Genomic DNA, 17,021 nt, shown 5'->3' with positions numbered 1-17,021 from the left:
AAGAAAAAAGAAGAAAAAAGAAGAAAAAAATTATCTACATGATTTAAATCCACAATGCTCAGGAAATACAGTCATAGAAGCGGTGCCTAGCTGTTGGAGCACATGTTGTAATCTAACCCTTTGGACCACCACCTAGGCACGAAAAGGAGAAAAGGAAGGACACGGATTCACTCTTCACTGCATTCCATGGATTTTGTGGCTTTAAACCAAACCCTTGAAGTTTTGTGACTCTTCTATATTATCTTTCACCCCCCTTCCACTTAGTCTCTTGGGGGGGGTGGGGGGAGGAGAGTGCTAAGGGAAGTGGGAAACCTCATTTTCCCTGCCACAATACACCTTCTGTTAAAAACAACAACCTACAAACAGAAATGTTAACTGCAAAATATTAAAGTCCATAGGTTAAAATAAAAAGAAAAAAAAGGTGAGGAAAAATAAAAATTTTCTTTTCTTTAAGAAAATATTCTTAACATAACAGTTTTAAAAGCAGCTCTAATGTATTCCTAGGTCACACAATTGTTAGGTCTGTTAAATATAGTATTACTGACTGTACAGGAAACTGATTAAGACATACACTTTAAGTGATCTGCACCAAGGTGGCCTCAGTGACCGCAAATGAGTGTGTGTTTGACAAAGCTTAGTTAAAACGATTTTTAAAGGGATCTCTCCCTTTTACAGTCGACTGCCGAAATATTTATACATATATATGCATAATTCTTACCTTTAAATCCTTTATCATTTTTAATTAAACCAGCAAATCAAAATGCTGTTCCCACTCGTCTCAGCAACAACTCTGTGCCTCATTTTACTTAAAGAGCAAGTGATCAAGTAGAAAGCAAGTATCATCTCAGCCAGTATAAATCGGTCAATAACATATCTCCCCCTACTTTGGCCCACGGATCAGAAGTCCTTTTTTTTGTTTGTTTGTTTAGGTTTTTTTCGTCCTTGCTTAAAGAAAAAAAAAAAAAAAAAGAAAAAAGGAAAAAAAAAATGCTGCGCCTCACAACTTTACCAGCTGGGAGGTAATATTTCACATTCAGAAGTGGAGCATCAAGGACCAGATTTTTGTTTGTTTGCTTTTCCTGGATAAGCACCGAGAGGTAATAATCATCACAGTAATATTAAAAAAAAAAAAAAAAAATAAAGAAAAAAAAAAGAAAAGAAAAAAAAAAAAAAAAAAGAAAGAAAAAAGAAATGTTTCCCCAACTTCACACTCCGTCTTCAGCCCCGGACCTGGGAGCCATCCCGATCAGTAAGTAATGATCCCATGAAACAAACCTACAGGCGCCCGGGTGTTACAAGACAGAATGTGCTAACATCGGGATAAATTAGTGAAAGGGAGGAAGGAAAAAAAGAAGAAGAAAGGACTGAAAATCTGGGCTGGATTCCGCCTGTTAGTTGGGAAGTGGCATTTTTTTCGCCCGTCCTGACAGATCTGATTTCTTGAAGTAACTTGAGGGGAAACGGGCGGAGGAGGCGGGGGGAGGAGGAAGAGGGGGGGCGAGGAAGAGGAGGAGGAGCGGGAGGGGGGGAATCACTGATCTGATAAACCGGTTATCAAAACATTTTGTGGGAGTGGAAGGACTGCGTGCCCTCAAAAGAACTAAATTTTCCCAAGGGTAAGATTTCGGGGAGGGGGGTGCCTGTCCCCGTCCCTCCGTCCCTCCCTCCCCCCTCTAGTCTTAGATCAGCGCTTTTTAAAAATAGGAAATAAAATTTAAAAAAAAAAAAAAAAATCAGCATAGGCACGTATCAGTTTCGAATTGCTGTCTCGGGGGGAAAAAAAATAATAACAACGAAAAACCCGTGAGCTTGGGCTAGTCAGTCATGCGGTAAGTAATTCAGTAATTAGAGTCCGAGGAGATAAAGCAGACGACCTTTTTGTCAGGACAGATCGCTCCCACCTTATTGTCTCAGCAAACCTCGCAGTCTACCGTTATCACCCCCTCCCCCTTCCCTCGGCCTCCCTCCCCCCTCCCCAAGTCAGACGGTCTCGGAGCTTTAGCTTAGTATTTTTAATTAGCCGGCGATGGGAAGCTAAAAGCCGTAATGAATTGCCGGTGGCGGGAGGGCGGGGGGCGGGGGGAGGCGCGGCGGTCCCGCCGCCCGCGTCACGTGACGCCGCCAGGCACCATTGGCCGCCGCCGACCGGGGCGCGGAGCGCGGCCGGGCCGCGGCCCGCCCCAAACACACCCGGCGGGCTGCGCCGCGCCCTGCCCGCGGCCCCGCCGCCTGCACTGGAGCCCCGGGGTGTCCCCCAGGAACACCTCGCCGAACCCCCGCCGCCTCCCCGGGGGGCGCATTTACCTCGGGGCTTTCCCTTTCCCGCACCTCAGGGCCGGGAGAACGAGACGGCGGTGGAAGCGGCCAAGGCATCAGCCACCGACGGACGATCCCACTCCCACCCCCCAGCTCCAACCTCGCGTCTCCGGTGTCTCGGTGTGACAGGCGAGGTGCCTCCCGGTCTGTCGGTGCCCCATCGCTCCTGCTAACGAGCGCCGTGCTCTCGGGGCCGGGGGGGGCGGGGAAGCAATGCAGGCTTGGCTGTAATGGTGTCACTTTTATTCCCCCCCTTCCCCCTGCCCTGCGTTAGTTAAAACCCAAAAAAGGCACTACGCTTTAACGCCCCCCAAGTGCACCGTCAGGTATGGTTTGTGTGGCTACAGTGCTTTCATTCCCTCAAATAACTCACCCTGTTTGTGGGATTGTTTTGGGGTTTTTTTTCCTCCTTTTAAAATCCCCAAGAACCCTAGTTATCTCAACTCCCAAAACTCTTCAACACTCCCGTTTGCAGAGAAAAAAAAAAAAAAAAAATCCCCTCTAAGTGCTATAGACACACCACGCAACCGTACTTACGGTCTGTATTGGATCGAGTTGACCTTTTCCTTCTAACTGCATTGAGTGTGTTTTTGTTGCAGCCGCTTTTTATTTTAGGAAAAAAAATTCTAATGTCTTCAACAGATTTATTGTGTTTGGAGGAAGACAGCACCAGATATCATGAACCTTCCTTTCTTTCTAGAAACAAAATTAAAACAACCAAAAAAAAAAAAAAAAAAAAAGAAACCAAAATAAAATAAAAAGAAAAACGGGCCAGAGAAGGAAAACCCGGCATGTGTGTCTGTCCCCTCACGGGCTGACACACAGGCACAGGGGACAGGGGCGCTGCCCCCACGGCAGCGGCCGAGGCGGGGGAGTGGGAGCCTCGCTCCGCGCGGTACCTGAGAGGGACTTTTCTTTGTTCGCGATGCCCTTTCGCTGCCGGCCAATCAGCACCCAGCTTTTATGAAACCGGGCGCTGCGATTGGCCCGCCGCTCCTCCTGCCTGCCGGCGAGGGCGAGAGACACAAACACGCACCCGCTCGCACCCCCGGCACCCGCGCTCGCTCGCGTATTGTACCTCGCTCACACGCCTTGTACCCTCACACCCGCACACACTGTTCCCTCACACACCCGCATTGTACCCTCACGCACACGGTGCCCTCACACCCCCCCCCCCCCACACTGTATACTCACACACTGTGCACTCACACGCACGCAGCCGCTCTCTCTGCAGCCCGCAGCCTACCCCGAGCCTCCTTTCTGCAGCCAGATACAAATCGTGTTTCCCATTTCAATTATCCTACATAGCATTTAGGGCTTAGGGAGAGGAAAAGAAATGAGGGGGGGAAAAAAAAAAAGAGAGAGGGGGAGGAGGGGAAAAAAATAGAAAACCAAGGTGGAGTGTAGCTCTGCCAAGACTCACACGTCGGGAGGAAGACTCCCTCATTTCGTTTTAATTTAATTTCAGGGCAGTTTTCGAAGCCATGATGAATGATTTTTCTGTGCCGGTTTCAAAGAGGCAATTTAGAATCTCAGTCATAATTTTTAAATGCCCCCTCATTCAAAATTATAACAGCTTGAAGCCAGCGAGAGAGGGTTGCTGATACACATGTGCTATTATTTTCGTGCTTAGTGGAGGAGAAAAGCAAACAGTGTCTGGAGGAAGGGGCTGAAGGGAGGCTCAGGGTAGGGCAGCACCTCCACCTCTGCTTGGGGGTCACCGAGGCGCTGCTCCGCTCTCGGATCAACCCTCTTTCTTGTATTCACTTTTTCAGCTCCTCATGTATTTTACTACATGTTCGTTTTTACAATATGGCTTAAGTTAGGCAGGTCGGGTTTTATTCTTTCTTTCTTCCTTTCTTTCTTCTTTTTTTTTTTTTCTTCCTCTTTTTCGGAAGGAAGGGGAGCAGAAAATAACCCTTTTGTTTCCAGACTGCTGATTTACTGCCGCACGCACTGAAGTGTGAATGCCAGCGACCCTATAACTACCACGTGAACATCCTTTCACAGGAATTAGTAACACAAATCTTCCCTATCGGGCTTTGTGTAGCTCGAAAATATCCCCCTTAATCATTCCTTTTGTTTACGTTGGGAGCCATTATGCTACACCACTGCGTTAAATTGCGTTTAACCCTTCGCGGACGGCGGGGGTGGGATGGGGGCGGCGGCGGCCGCCGCCGCCCGCGGGTACGGGGGGGGTCGGGAGGTGGGGGGCACTGCCCCTGGCCCCGCAGGCACCCTGTTCCTTTTCATACCCTTAAGCACGATCTACTTTTTTTTGTTTGTTTTTCTCTTTTACTTTTTTTTCCCCCCTTCCTTTTCCCCTTGATCTCGCTGGGACTGATCTCCCTGTGAAAATCGATACGGGATGTTTTTCTTGCCAAGCGCACGCATTGCCCAAGTCAAAATTTCCGGCAAGAAGTCAAAGAGTGGCATTTACGATGTCCTGCACACCCATGACAGGGTGACAAAATACCTCTTTGGATTTCATCCAGCTGAGCAAATCACGCGCGTCAGCGTCCCCGCGTTGCGCTCTTCCCTTCAAAGGGGCGATTAATGGAGAGGTACCAGAGAAGCAAAGCCCCCCCAGACCCGGCTTTGCTGAGGAGGCTTTGCGGAAGGTGAAACAAGACTAGTGGAGCTAGAAACCGCCCGTGGCATGGCAGCCGACCGCGCTTTGGCCACCACGTCACCGTGACCAGGGGCCCCGGGAGGAAAGGCTGCCCTCCAGGTCCTGTGAGCCCCGGCTCCCGATTGCCCCTCCGGCCTCACGCCGCGGGCATTGGGGTCACCAACATACGCTCCTTTGGGAGGCCTTGAGGCTGCCCGGTCTGAGACTGCTCCATTTCTCCTGTACAAAAATACTTCCCCTTCAGGGGCTGATAATGAAGGGTTTATTAGCAGGGATAAGTTCATTGTCAAGGAGGCCCTTGATCACATTAAATGTTTAAGCCGTTACAAAGCGGGGGTGGGGGGAGAGGGGAAACGAAGCTAAAAAAAAAAAAATCATGGCATGTGGGTAGTACAAAGAAGAAATGCTGAGGTGTAAATAGTGAACACATCCCCACTCTCCCGCCCGGGCGTTTGGACAACGCAGGGATAACCGCAAGGAGGGCGCTGCCAGCCTCCCCCCAGGGAGGGGACACTTGTGCCCAGCATTTGCAATTCGTGGAGGAGTGGGCATGTATAATATTACAAGGTACCGAAAAACACAGTTTCCCCGGGGTAGCTCTTGAGTCACTCAGCGGTTAGCAAAATTTTAAGATCAGCAACACCAAGCTTTTGGTCTACTTAGTCGTGGATCACTATTCCTCTTTCTTTACAGTATGTATTTTTCAGATTTAGGTAATGGCCTTGATTTTTCAGTATCGACCACTGTTTAGACACGTTTAACTTTGGGCTGCTTCTCGTCTGCGAAATTACAGTCATTTTCACATTATTATACAGTGAGTAGGAGACGGTTTGTATTTAGCGTTGGGTGGGGGAAGGGGTATTATGGGAAGTGATCTGCTACGGTCAGCACATAATTTCAGCCCAAAGAAAATTGCTTCTGAATAGATGGTCTGTTAACTAGCCAAGGAACAGTCACTGGGAGAGATTGCAAAAATGCCTCTGCTTTATCTGCCTTACACCATCATTTTAGTTTTTGAAAGCAACGGTCAGTGGAAGAGCCATTTCTCCAACCACAGAGGCCACCTGATGGGTAAAGCATCCTTAAAAACCTCCTTAGATCACAAAATTCTAAGGGGAGTCTCCTCTCTCGCCCCTTTCCCTCCTGGCTATTGTGCATGACTCTACAGGGAAGGAGCCTGCCCAGCGTACCACATGGTTACCGAAGCAGGGTTTTATTTATCCACTTCTGTGGCAGAAATTACAGCAAGACTGCTCGCAGGCCCGTGGGTGCATCTGCACCAGCCGATTCCCATGAGTGGCTGCAAAAGGACCGCTTAATTCACATTGTCTTGTCAGGTTCAGAACGTCAGCAGCCAGGGCCCGCTGTGTGATTTAGGGGTTTTTCCGCCTTAATTTCTACCTGCTTGCCAAATTAAATTACAACTTTGTATTTCTGTGCGTTTTACAAGACGACAGACGACAGGCAAATAAGTTAATGATGTTTATCTACAATAGGAAATGCGGGTTTAATTGATGCAGCTGCAGACCGCTAATAATACCAAGAGATCACCACTCACCCTCCCTGCCCCCCGTCCCGTTTTTGTGTTTTGCTGGGGAGTTTGTTTTGGGTTTTTTGGGTTTTTTTTTTAACCTTTCCAGACATACGCATTGCATACGCTAAGGAAAATCACCGGCAAAGGTCTCTTTGTTTAGTGGAGGGACGCGAGGCGGGGATCCCTGCCCCCGGGCCGGCTGCAGCCCGCGTGTGCCGTGAGGAGAGGCTCCTTCCCGCCCCTCCCGCGGCCGCGGACCCCGCGCGCTGCCCGCTCCCCCGGGCGCTGAGCGGGCGGCGCCCAATCAGCGCGCCAGAAATCGCTTTCGCGGCCCGCCATTGGCCGGCGGCGCGCGGGGCGGGGCGGGGCGGCGGCCGCGCGCCCGCCGTGCCCCCGCGCGCGGGCCCCGGGCGAGCTCTCTGGGGAGCGGCGGCACCGGGCCTGAGGGAGCCGCTGCGCGCCCCGGCCCCGCACAGCCAGCAGGGAGGACTGCTGACATCACTGGGGTTAAACTTGATGGGGTAAATTGCTGTAATGCCACGTAGTCCTACCGTCATTTACAGCAGAGCCTTAATTGCTTCCCCTCATTCAGCCTCTCTCTACTGCGCCCTTTGTTCCCTCGTTCCATGTTGCAGGAGCACGGGTACGCGTCCGCGCCTCCAATCTCGCTGTTATAGACAGCATGTCTGCAAAGAGTGAACCATCGTTTTCTTTGTCTTCAACTTCGCACCAAAGAGAGGACAAAAATCCATTTCTCATCAGGACTTATTTGTCAGACTAATTATGTAAACCATGAGTGGCGTTTCTCTCCTGTACAAGGTTTTACACATAAAAGTTTTCTCGTAGCAAGATTTGAAAGCAGTACATTGGAAATTGTATTGACCCAAGAACTTTGGATTAGCGCATCCTTAGAACCCTCGGAGTATCCCACAGTATTATGGACGAACTTTCAATTGATGTGCACAAACTACTGGTCTGCAGATTAGTTGTGGGTAATTTATTATAGCATTGCTGACTGCCAGTGATCCATAGATCAGAGTGTGGGAACTGATGATACAAACTACAGAGGAGTCATTATACACTTGGCAGATACTCCTGCTAGATACTTTTTTTTTCGGAGGCAATACTGGCAATGTTTCCTTCTTCTTTAGAACAGTCCGTAGACTCTTTTACATTTATCTGCATATTCACAAGGAGTCTCAGTTTGATACCTAATCTAGAGGTCAGTGTCTCTGATGTTTCAGCACACAAATATAGGTTCTATATGGAAACAAAGTGCTGCTATGTTGTTTGTTGAAGAGCAACAAAGATGACCTGACAACTAGAGGGAATGATTTATGAAAGAGCCTCTGTGTCTGTATTTGTATTTATTTGGGGGTACAGAGTGAGTGTAAAATGTAAAGAGGATAGAAACTATCCTTCTGAGAGCACAGGGGAAGTAGAGAAAATAAAAAATAAGAAAACAAAAGAAAATAAAAAAAGGAAAAGAAAATGGAGAAAATAAAAAGGAAAGAGGAAAAGAGAACAGCAGCAGTTGAAAATAAATACATAAAAATCCTAACAGTGAAATGTGCTAATCAGTGAAATAAATATGGAAGGAATAAGTAAGAAGGAAGTTCCTAAGTCCCATGGCATAGGACTTGAAAATTAGGCTGGAAAAAGCACTGAAAATAAATACTATGGGGAATTACTCCATTTCGGCATCAGAGTGGACTGAATGACCTAGTAAGTCTTTTCTGTTTTGTAAATTAACAGCTCTCTGAAGTTCAAGTGTAGAATTTGTATTGCAAACCCTTTGCCTAGACATGAGTATAGACTTCAGTATAGGTAGTAAATTTCTCAAGTAATTTAAACAGATTATTTATTTATGTAGTGCTTTGTGTAAACATTCAGATAATATTAAAAACATTTATTTCTTTCATAATAGAGAGTGTGCTCTGAGAAACAGGCAATACATGCTAAAATCTGTTATGGTCTTGTCATAGCCTTAGCTTAATGTTTCACAGTCCATTATAATTTGTAATAGAAATGATGGATGCAGTTTCAGTATTTTAGTAGGACAGTGTGTCCACGTTATAATCATGCTAAGGTGAAAAATGCACAAAAGGCCAGTGGCTGGGTACCATACTTCAGATTTTCAGAGAGAACAAATGAGCATGGGGAAATGAAACTGAGGCTTAGTGAATAGGATTGGATTGCTTTATTAGACGAAAGGCTAGGAGTCATAGGCCAGGGAGAGGGAAGATGAGTCTTGAAATGGAATTTGCAGAGGAGTAGCCAGCTAGGCATAAAGAGTCTGCAGCAGAAGCAGGTTGCAAGGGGCTTTCCCAATGTGAAAGGAGAGCAAGAAGCATGATGTTGGACAAGCAGAAGGAATAGGCCATATATGAAATCAGCATATACTAGGAATAAGATAAAGGTGACTAACAGTCAGAATGCATACTGTCTGTAAAGTGAGGAATGACTGAAAGTTTTCAGAACCAAGGTTAGGTATATCATCCTTGGGGGAAGAATGAGGAAAACATGCTGCTACATTTCTGACAGAAATGAGCTCAAAGAGGAATGACCCTTGAAAATCCACCAGAGAAGTATCAGAGTCTATTTGGGTGTAGGTTTAAGCCCAGTAGGTTTAAAAACTGCAGAGGAAGGAGAAAACCTATGCTCTGGGGCAAGACAAATACCTAAAATTTTGATAATCTGGATGAGAAGCATTTAAACAAACTAAATATGTTGGCCACTGGAGCTGCAAGTGAAGAGAGTAACCCTAAGAACTTCTTTATGTGTACCAGAGCAGGCAACTGTGCCCTCTTGCTTTCCTGATTGTCCTTGTTGCTCTTTTGTTGTTTCCTTTGCTGTATTGGGGCTGGAGAGAAACACAAAGAGAGCTTTGTACCCTCGACTACACAAGAACGGACTTGCTCTAAAAACAGCATGAGGAAACAGGGAGCAAGACAGTAGGAGAGAAAGGGAGGGGAGGTTGAGACCAAGAGAGGGAGACAGTAAAGAGGACACTGTAATCACAAAAAGGGAAGGTTGGTACAGAAGATGGGGAATTGGGGCAGTTTGTTCTCAGCTGTCTCACAATCATTTTGTGACAGCTGTGATTTGGCCATCTTGCCTTGAAATAGTAAGTAAAACAATAAGTGGATGTAAAAATATCATTGATTCCTTTAGCCAAAAGTAGCTCAGCTATGTTTTTTAGTGGATGATGAAATGGGATCAGGTGAGACATTGCTCATTTCAAGGTTTACATTCTCCATGGAGCTACCTGAAACATTGCAGAACTGCATTCCTGAAGGTTGAGGAGAAGACCCATCAAGTTTTTAGATATTTTCTGCAGAGGTATGATTGCAAAAGTTTAATTTAAAAAGAAGCCTGGTAAATAAAAGAGAAAATGCAAAAAACCAAAAAGAACCCCAAAGAATAAACCAACAACAAACCAAAATAAAAAAACTCCAAGGAATGCACTGAGAAGTACATTCCAGAAGTAAGGAACATCAAGTAAAAAAACCCAAAAACTTGCAGTGAGAATTTCCCGCTAAAGGCAACAAAACACCTGGGAATCTAGAGTATTTTATACAACATGCAAAATTATTTCAGTGACTTCCTACTGTTAATATGTGGTATGTTTATAATACTCCAATAGTCTTGTTATGCACCTTGTTATGGTCAACACTGAGGAGTTGTACCACAGCAGGGGCCATGAAACATAGCTGGTGTTACACGCCGCAGCTGTGGTACAAGAAAGTAACATCATCATGTCTGCTTGATCATTCTTCTTATTAATGGAAGTAAGTTGTGATTGTAGCTAAACAGAGCACCTCACATCTGTCTGTTTTAAAGCAGTGGTGTGTGCTCAAGCATAGCACTGTTCATGTCAGACAACAAGGCAGAGGTGGTCTGTTTAGCTGGTGAGCCTCTGCACAGTCTGGGCTTTGAAACCTGCAGGTCTTCTCATCACAAAGCTTCTGCTTCCTCACTTGTAATTTTGTGTAACAGTGATTACTTACCTTACAGGGTGCCCTGAGGACTGTGTTTGTTAAGCATATTGAGATCAAGTGTAATGTGATTAAGAACATCTGCATTAGATTTAGACGTGTATTGCAAATAGCTGCTATTAAAGCAGACCTTCGAGTGACTGCAACTGCTCTCTTCTTTGGGACTAGAGAAAAGAATGACAAGTTCCAAGAGTCACACAGGGGTCTCAGTTTTATCTGCCTTATGTAAAGATGCTCTGTCCTTTCAAACCTTTTAAGCCAGGATGGAAGCAGACTTTTTGTCTTGTTCCCTGAACGGCCTGGGGATGTGTAAAAAAAGAAAATCTGGTGCACTTTTTGTAATTCTCCTGAAAGAGAGATGTTTAGGAATTGTTCTGGCTGGAGGTTGTCTGTGCTGTCCTGGAGCCAGAAGTGCTGCTTCAACCATCTTCCCACAGATGTACTATAAAAGAACCTGGAAGAAATCTTGTGAGGATCACTGCTTCTACAGAACGTATTTTAGCTCATATTCATCAAGAATGCCCAGAAGATTTCTTGTATTTAAAAGACAAGGATACTTACGAATTATTCCATGCTATGGAATTTTATTTTTCAGAGTAAATACCTCTCGTTCCTTTTGACTCCACATTTGAAATTTAGAAATAAATTGTATATTTCTTATTATAAAATTTTGCTTTTTCATTTTACACTTCTATAATTGTAAGGGCACTAATGTAATTCTCTCAGAATTAAAAAATTTGTATTAATATTTTGCCCAAATCAAAGTTTAAGTAGTGTTGCTGGGTTTTAATTTTAATGGTAATATAAAAAGATATCTGTAAGTACATCAATATTAACCAGGTGTATTAAAATGCAGTGGTTTTTTATTTGGAGAAATGAGTTTATATGAACTGTTTCTGGCTGTAAATCTTTTTATCTAGCACTTTGTATTTTGCTGGTTAAAAGCATTCCTCTGAGGTCAAATAAAAAGTTGTAATTAAATGCAGGCCAACTCTCTCGTACTGCTGTTCAAAATGGTGAACTCGTTCTGAAATATAATCTGTTAACATATTGTTAATAAAAACATTTAGCACCGAGGTCAAGGCTTTTTGGGGGAGAAAAAAAAGGGAAAACGCACTTTTTTTTTCCCAGAGAATATTTGCTGTCTGACCTTCTTAGTTGTTCTTTGTAAAAATATATGGATTATGATTTAAGGAAAATGTTGTTGGCAATAATGCATTGCAAATGCACAAAATAAGTGGATAATTGCTTTTACATTATTACTTTGCAAGGAATAAGTATGAGAACTGTCCCGGTGTTGAGCGCTACCCTTATTGCAACCTTAGGCTTTAGGATGAAGAAGAATGCCAGTGTGACCTTAAGCAGAAAATATGAAGCCCTAAGTGATATCTGCCCAAAATTTGAGTATGTTCACATACTTCATAATGATCAGAAACTTCCATGAATGCTTTGCTATATTCACACAGTGTCACAACAACTCAGAATGCAGATAATTGTTCCTAAGCTCAGTTATCCAGAAGGTATTTATAGAAAGAGCTTTGAGGAAAATGTGATTGTGTTCCTTTTATTTCTCTCTATTTTAGCCTTATTAAAAGGAGAAATTATGCATCTGAAAAGAAAAACATGAAGAGGAGACCCCATTGCCATTACTTTGGAGAGCTGAGATGTGGAGAATGAAAAAGCCATTGGTCTCAGTTTTACTACCACAATGGCCTTTTATGAGAGGGATTAGATACGCCTAGAGCTGGTGCAGCATTCAGTGCTGCCCTGGACAACCATCTGGAAAGAAAGACGATAAAAATCAGTTTGTCATAAGGTTAAATCACTACAGACTAGCTAGATTGGCTTTTCAGATTGTGTTTCGTTTGGGGAAACAAGGAAAAAAACCAGAAAGAAAGAGAGAAATATGGCTTTAAAGCTGCTTGTGTCGTCTTTTTTTTTTTTTTTTTCCCCTTCTCTCCTTTTTTTTTTCTTTCCTGCAAGATGTAGCATTCAGAAAACATGTTGAGCGAGTTGAGGCATTAAAAAGATCAGTCTTTCGTTGGTGAATGAAAGACTGTTGTGCGTGTGACTCACATACTAAACAGAAATCTGCCTTCAAAGCCTATTTTACTGCCTAATTATATATACACAAAATGTAGCTGTCTGTTTCAATCAAATGCTAGGAAAAAGAATAAAACTCCTCTTAAGATGCAATTTTCATGGTTTTTCATAACCTTAGAACACACACTGCTAATGCAAAAGAGGGAAGTACACCTGCAAAGTCCAGATAAGGCACCAGTTATTGTTTTGTACTTTTTTAATTATTACTTTATAAAGACATTATACCTCCTACTCAGAGTGAGGGAAATTAGTGTCTTCTCATTTTTTTTTCTCTTTACAGGTTGGGATTTTTTCCCTTGAAATCTTGTTATGCATTTCAGGAGCAGCCAGCAGCCATGGAAAAGTTTTTTTAAGCAGCCTCTGTTAATAGCAGCAAGCTTTCAGAAGAAATCTAGGAATTCCAAACCCCTACAAACCTTTGTATTGCACTGTGCACTCCATATGAACAAAACCAAATATAGAGTGAAAGAATGCATCATAAAACATAAAATAATTGCTGGCAATCAGCTCTCTTGGAAACTTTCAAGCTGGACAGCATGTGTGAACCATTTCTTTTGTGAGAGACAAAAAAATAGTGATTTTAGCTCTTTCTGTAGTTATATAAGTATATGAATATACATATATACATACATGTATACACATATTTTGCTATCACCTACTATTCAGAAGTCTTTTTAAGTAACTTTAACTGTAAAGTTTGATAAGCCATTACTAATTTATGTCCTCTTGCTGGTACAAATCATTAAAATGAAATAATGTTTTAATGGTTTACCCAGTATATATCTAATTGCACCTTAAAAGTTTCTTATGCTGAAGATATCCCTGGTTTGTCTTCCTGGGAGACTGCAGCAGTAGAGGTAAACAATGTACTCTGCAAATAGCTGTGCCACTGAAGAGGTAGAACTCATCATCTGCCTAGGGACAGTACATCATATTCCCTCCACCTGAGCACTCTCTAGATCATTTCAACAAAAATGAGGCAAATTAGCAAAACTGTTTTCCTCACTGCTTAAGTAGTTGAATCAATTTAGGCAGAAGTGATTTAGATGGGGGATCTTCCTGGAAGAGATGGTATTTAGTTACTTCTGGGAAGAGACATGGGAGTGCAGAGATAAACAAGTCGCAGTAGACTTAGAAAATAACTCCATTTCATCTGCAATGGTTGTTTACAGCCCAATAGTCATATCCTGGAGCTGCCTCTATTGTTGTTAAGCCATTGATTCTAGTAGAATATTCTTGCTAATTACTGAAGGGAATAGGTCAAAACTGGTCACTGAAAATTTAATTCAAACCCACATTTTCTGTCCCAGTCACTGGCATTACTTGTGCTCACAAAAAGGCTGATCTCTCCAAAACAGGGCAATGTCTGTTAATTACAGAATTAATTAGATAAGGGGCCAGACATGTTCTGCTGTGGAATGTATGTGCATTCAGCCAGAAAAGTTTTCTGGCAAACCTTTCTCCCACCTAATCAATGTCTAGTAATTTGAACTCTGACATAATGCAGCGATGGGGTGAATGGGTAAGATTTAGGATTTCTGGTTGGTGCAGTGAGCTTGCAGGTTTGCTGTATTTCTGAATGCCCTGGCAAATGGGTATCCAACTCACATGGGTTGTGTCTTCTCTCTTCCAGACTCGTTACAATGGAGGCTTGTTGAACATAATGACTGTATTTTAGACAGACAATAGGTATGCTAAGGGGATTAGCTGAAGCTACTTCCCTTACCTGCCTGCAGGGAGGGAATTTGGAGAACAAATACAGAACAAAAGAGTTATGGCTCAAGTGAAGTTACTGCAAAGTATACAGGGGTGTGACTTTTACAGCACACTACTGCATTCTTTCTCGTATGGGCATCCTTTGTGCACGGTGAGGGTGCCGTTCAGACAGACAGTTCAGCTGCTCTAACAGCTCGCTGCTGCCAAAAGAGGAAGTCCGTTTCTCTAAGGCCCCGTTTTCCCACTTTTTCTCCAGCCCTTCAAGTTGTGTGGTCTCATCCTCTCCATTGCACAGATCTGGCACTCATTTGACCCCTAAGTGAGTCGGTGGAGTTTGTTAAGCCAACAAAAACTGTTGACTGTTTTGTGGGGTTGTGCTGCTGGCTCAGTGAACTGAATGAGTGCACTCCACAGTCAGAGGACCAGATGTGTCACCTCTTCTCTTAAGGGGGTCAGTGGTAGCATAAAGTTTAGGTGGGAGTGAGGGAGAGGAAATTGAGACCTGAACAGTGCAAGATGACCCCTTTTAATTGCAGTAAACCATGAAATTGGGTTATACCATTTAATACAGCTGTACCATAAGGACAGAGACCTACCATCACCAGATCTGTGGGTTGAATTCCAAAAAAAAGCCCCCAAAACAACCACATTTTAGACATAACCCACTCCCATTCGTTTTTCCAAGAGCAGGCTAAGACATACTCATGAAAGCACCTCATTCAGAGGAACAGCTAAAAACTTTTGGTACCTGGGGATAGAAACCCCTTCCTTAGGCACAGCTGGAGTAAAAAGAAATTATCTGCCTCTGTCCTTAGAGCATCAGCACTGTGAGGGATTAAGTGCAGGAGAATGACTGTGCTATAAATTCACAACAGTACACTTTGCAGTAACTTTCTCAGTGAAAAGAATATATCAAAGAAATCAAGGTGGAGCTAATGGAGATCTTGGGAAATCCCAAGCAAATGAAGGGGAGAAATAAACCTCCTTTCATAACAGACTAAGGAGGTTTGGCTGTGAGATCAACATATGCAATAGATGACCTGAGCTGAAGGCAATAAATGGTTTGGCAGACAAATTATTTGGAAAAGTCACAGAGAATATTCAGGCTATTGGCTACAAAATGATCTTCCAAATTTGTAAGAAATCTTAGAAATCCAAAGTAAATCTTTGTATGATTTGTGTGACTTCTTTCAGATACATGGGCTCAGTACAAAGTGACCTGATTTCTTGCTTTGTTATACCCACTGGCTTTTTTGGACAGGCTATTTATCTGTTGATTAGACTCCCTCATGAGGAATATTTTGTGTGGTATCTCCCTTGGCATTCACTGAATACACATGAAGGCACAGATCCATATTTTTTTTGCAGAAGATTTCAACAGTCTTATTTTTGCTGTGATGAATTCAACAAACCCAGAAGGATTTACTGACATTGTTGACACATTCATTTTGTCTTTTCAGCTCTAAAGTCGGGCGTGGACAAATATCTCTAAGAGGTATTCCTATTTTCAGGACTGGCATAGATTTACTATTCATTCAAAATTTTTAATGGGGTATCAGTACTTCAATCAATCAATCAATCAATCAATCAACAAACAAACAAACAAGACCAACCAACCAAACCACAAAAAAAACCAACAACAAAAACAACAGCAGCAGCAACAAAAACAAGCCAAAAACAACAACAAAAAAGCCAACCTACCTCCCTCTCACAAAATAGTGACCAAAAAAAAAAAAAAAAAAACAGACCCAAAACCAGGAAACAAAACAAAGCAAAAAAGACTCAGAAAAATATTTTCAGGTTGTCACAGTGATGAAACTTCAGCTGTGTTAATACTTTTACCTCAGCCTAATACTATGGCATCACCTAAAGCCAATGGCACAGGTACTGGTGCAAATGGGTGTCCTGGTCGGTGAGTTGAACATGAGTGAGCAGTGCCCTGGCAGCCAGGAGGGCCACCCGTGTCCTGGGGTGCATCAGGCCCAGCATCACCAGCCGGGCAAGGGAGGGGATTGTCCCGCTCTGCTCTGCACTGGGGCAGCCTCACCTTGAGTGCTGGGGGCAGGTCTGGGTGCCACGACACAGAAAAGCCACTGAGCTGTTAGAGAGTGTCCAAAGGAGGGCACGAGGATGGTGAAGGGCCTTGAGGGGAAGCCGTGTGAGGAGTGGCTGAGGTCACTTGGTCTGCTCAGCCTGGAGAAGAGGAGACTGAGTGGAGACCTCACTGCAGTTACAACTTCCTTGTGAGGGGAAGAGGAGGGGCAGGCACTGATCTCTCCTCTGTGGTGACAGTGACAGGACCCAAGGGAATGGCCTGAAGTTGTGTCAGGGGAGGTTTAGATTGGATATCAGGAAAATTCTTCACCAAGAGGATGGCTGGGCATTGGAACAGGCTGCCCAGGGCAGTGATGACAGCACCAGCCTGACAAGTTCAAGAAGCATTTGGACAACGTTCTCAGGCACATGGTGTGACTCTTGGGGTGTCTTGCATAAGACCAGGAGCTGAATTCAGTGATCCTCATGGCTTCCTTCCGACTCAGCGTATTCAGTGAGTCTATGAATTTGGTCTTGGATAAAGCCAGTGGTAAACTGATTTCCAGGGAAAATGTTGCATATGCAGTTTTATAAACTGTAGACATGCAAGATCCTTTTGGTTGACTTTTAACTTGCAGTAATAAAGTTTTGGGGAGCAAAAGATAAAAAAGAGAGGACCAGCACTTCT

The 17,021-nt window shown here is 43.9% G+C and overlaps 1 protein-coding gene across 1 annotated transcript in view; it reads right to left on the bottom strand.

Annotated features, from left to right (window-relative positions):
* ZNF608 (zinc finger protein 608) overlaps nt 1-1,448 on the bottom strand; it is an 81,202-nt gene extending 79,754 nt beyond the window's left edge. Inside the window, exon 1 of the mRNA XM_032096669.1 lies at nt 719-1,448. The gene's annotated coding sequence lies outside the window, so the exon portion shown is untranslated. The remainder of the gene's footprint in view (nt 1-718) is intronic.
* Between the last annotated feature and the right edge of the window lie 15,573 nt (nt 1,449-17,021).

Source organism: Corvus moneduloides, chromosome Z (assembly GCF_009650955.1).
Source record: "Corvus moneduloides isolate bCorMon1 chromosome Z, bCorMon1.pri, whole genome shotgun sequence".
Taxonomy (NCBI): Eukaryota; Metazoa; Chordata; class Aves; order Passeriformes; family Corvidae; genus Corvus; species Corvus moneduloides.
The sequence above is the reverse complement of the archived record's forward strand: the minus strand, read 5'-3'. Positions and strand labels throughout refer to the sequence as shown.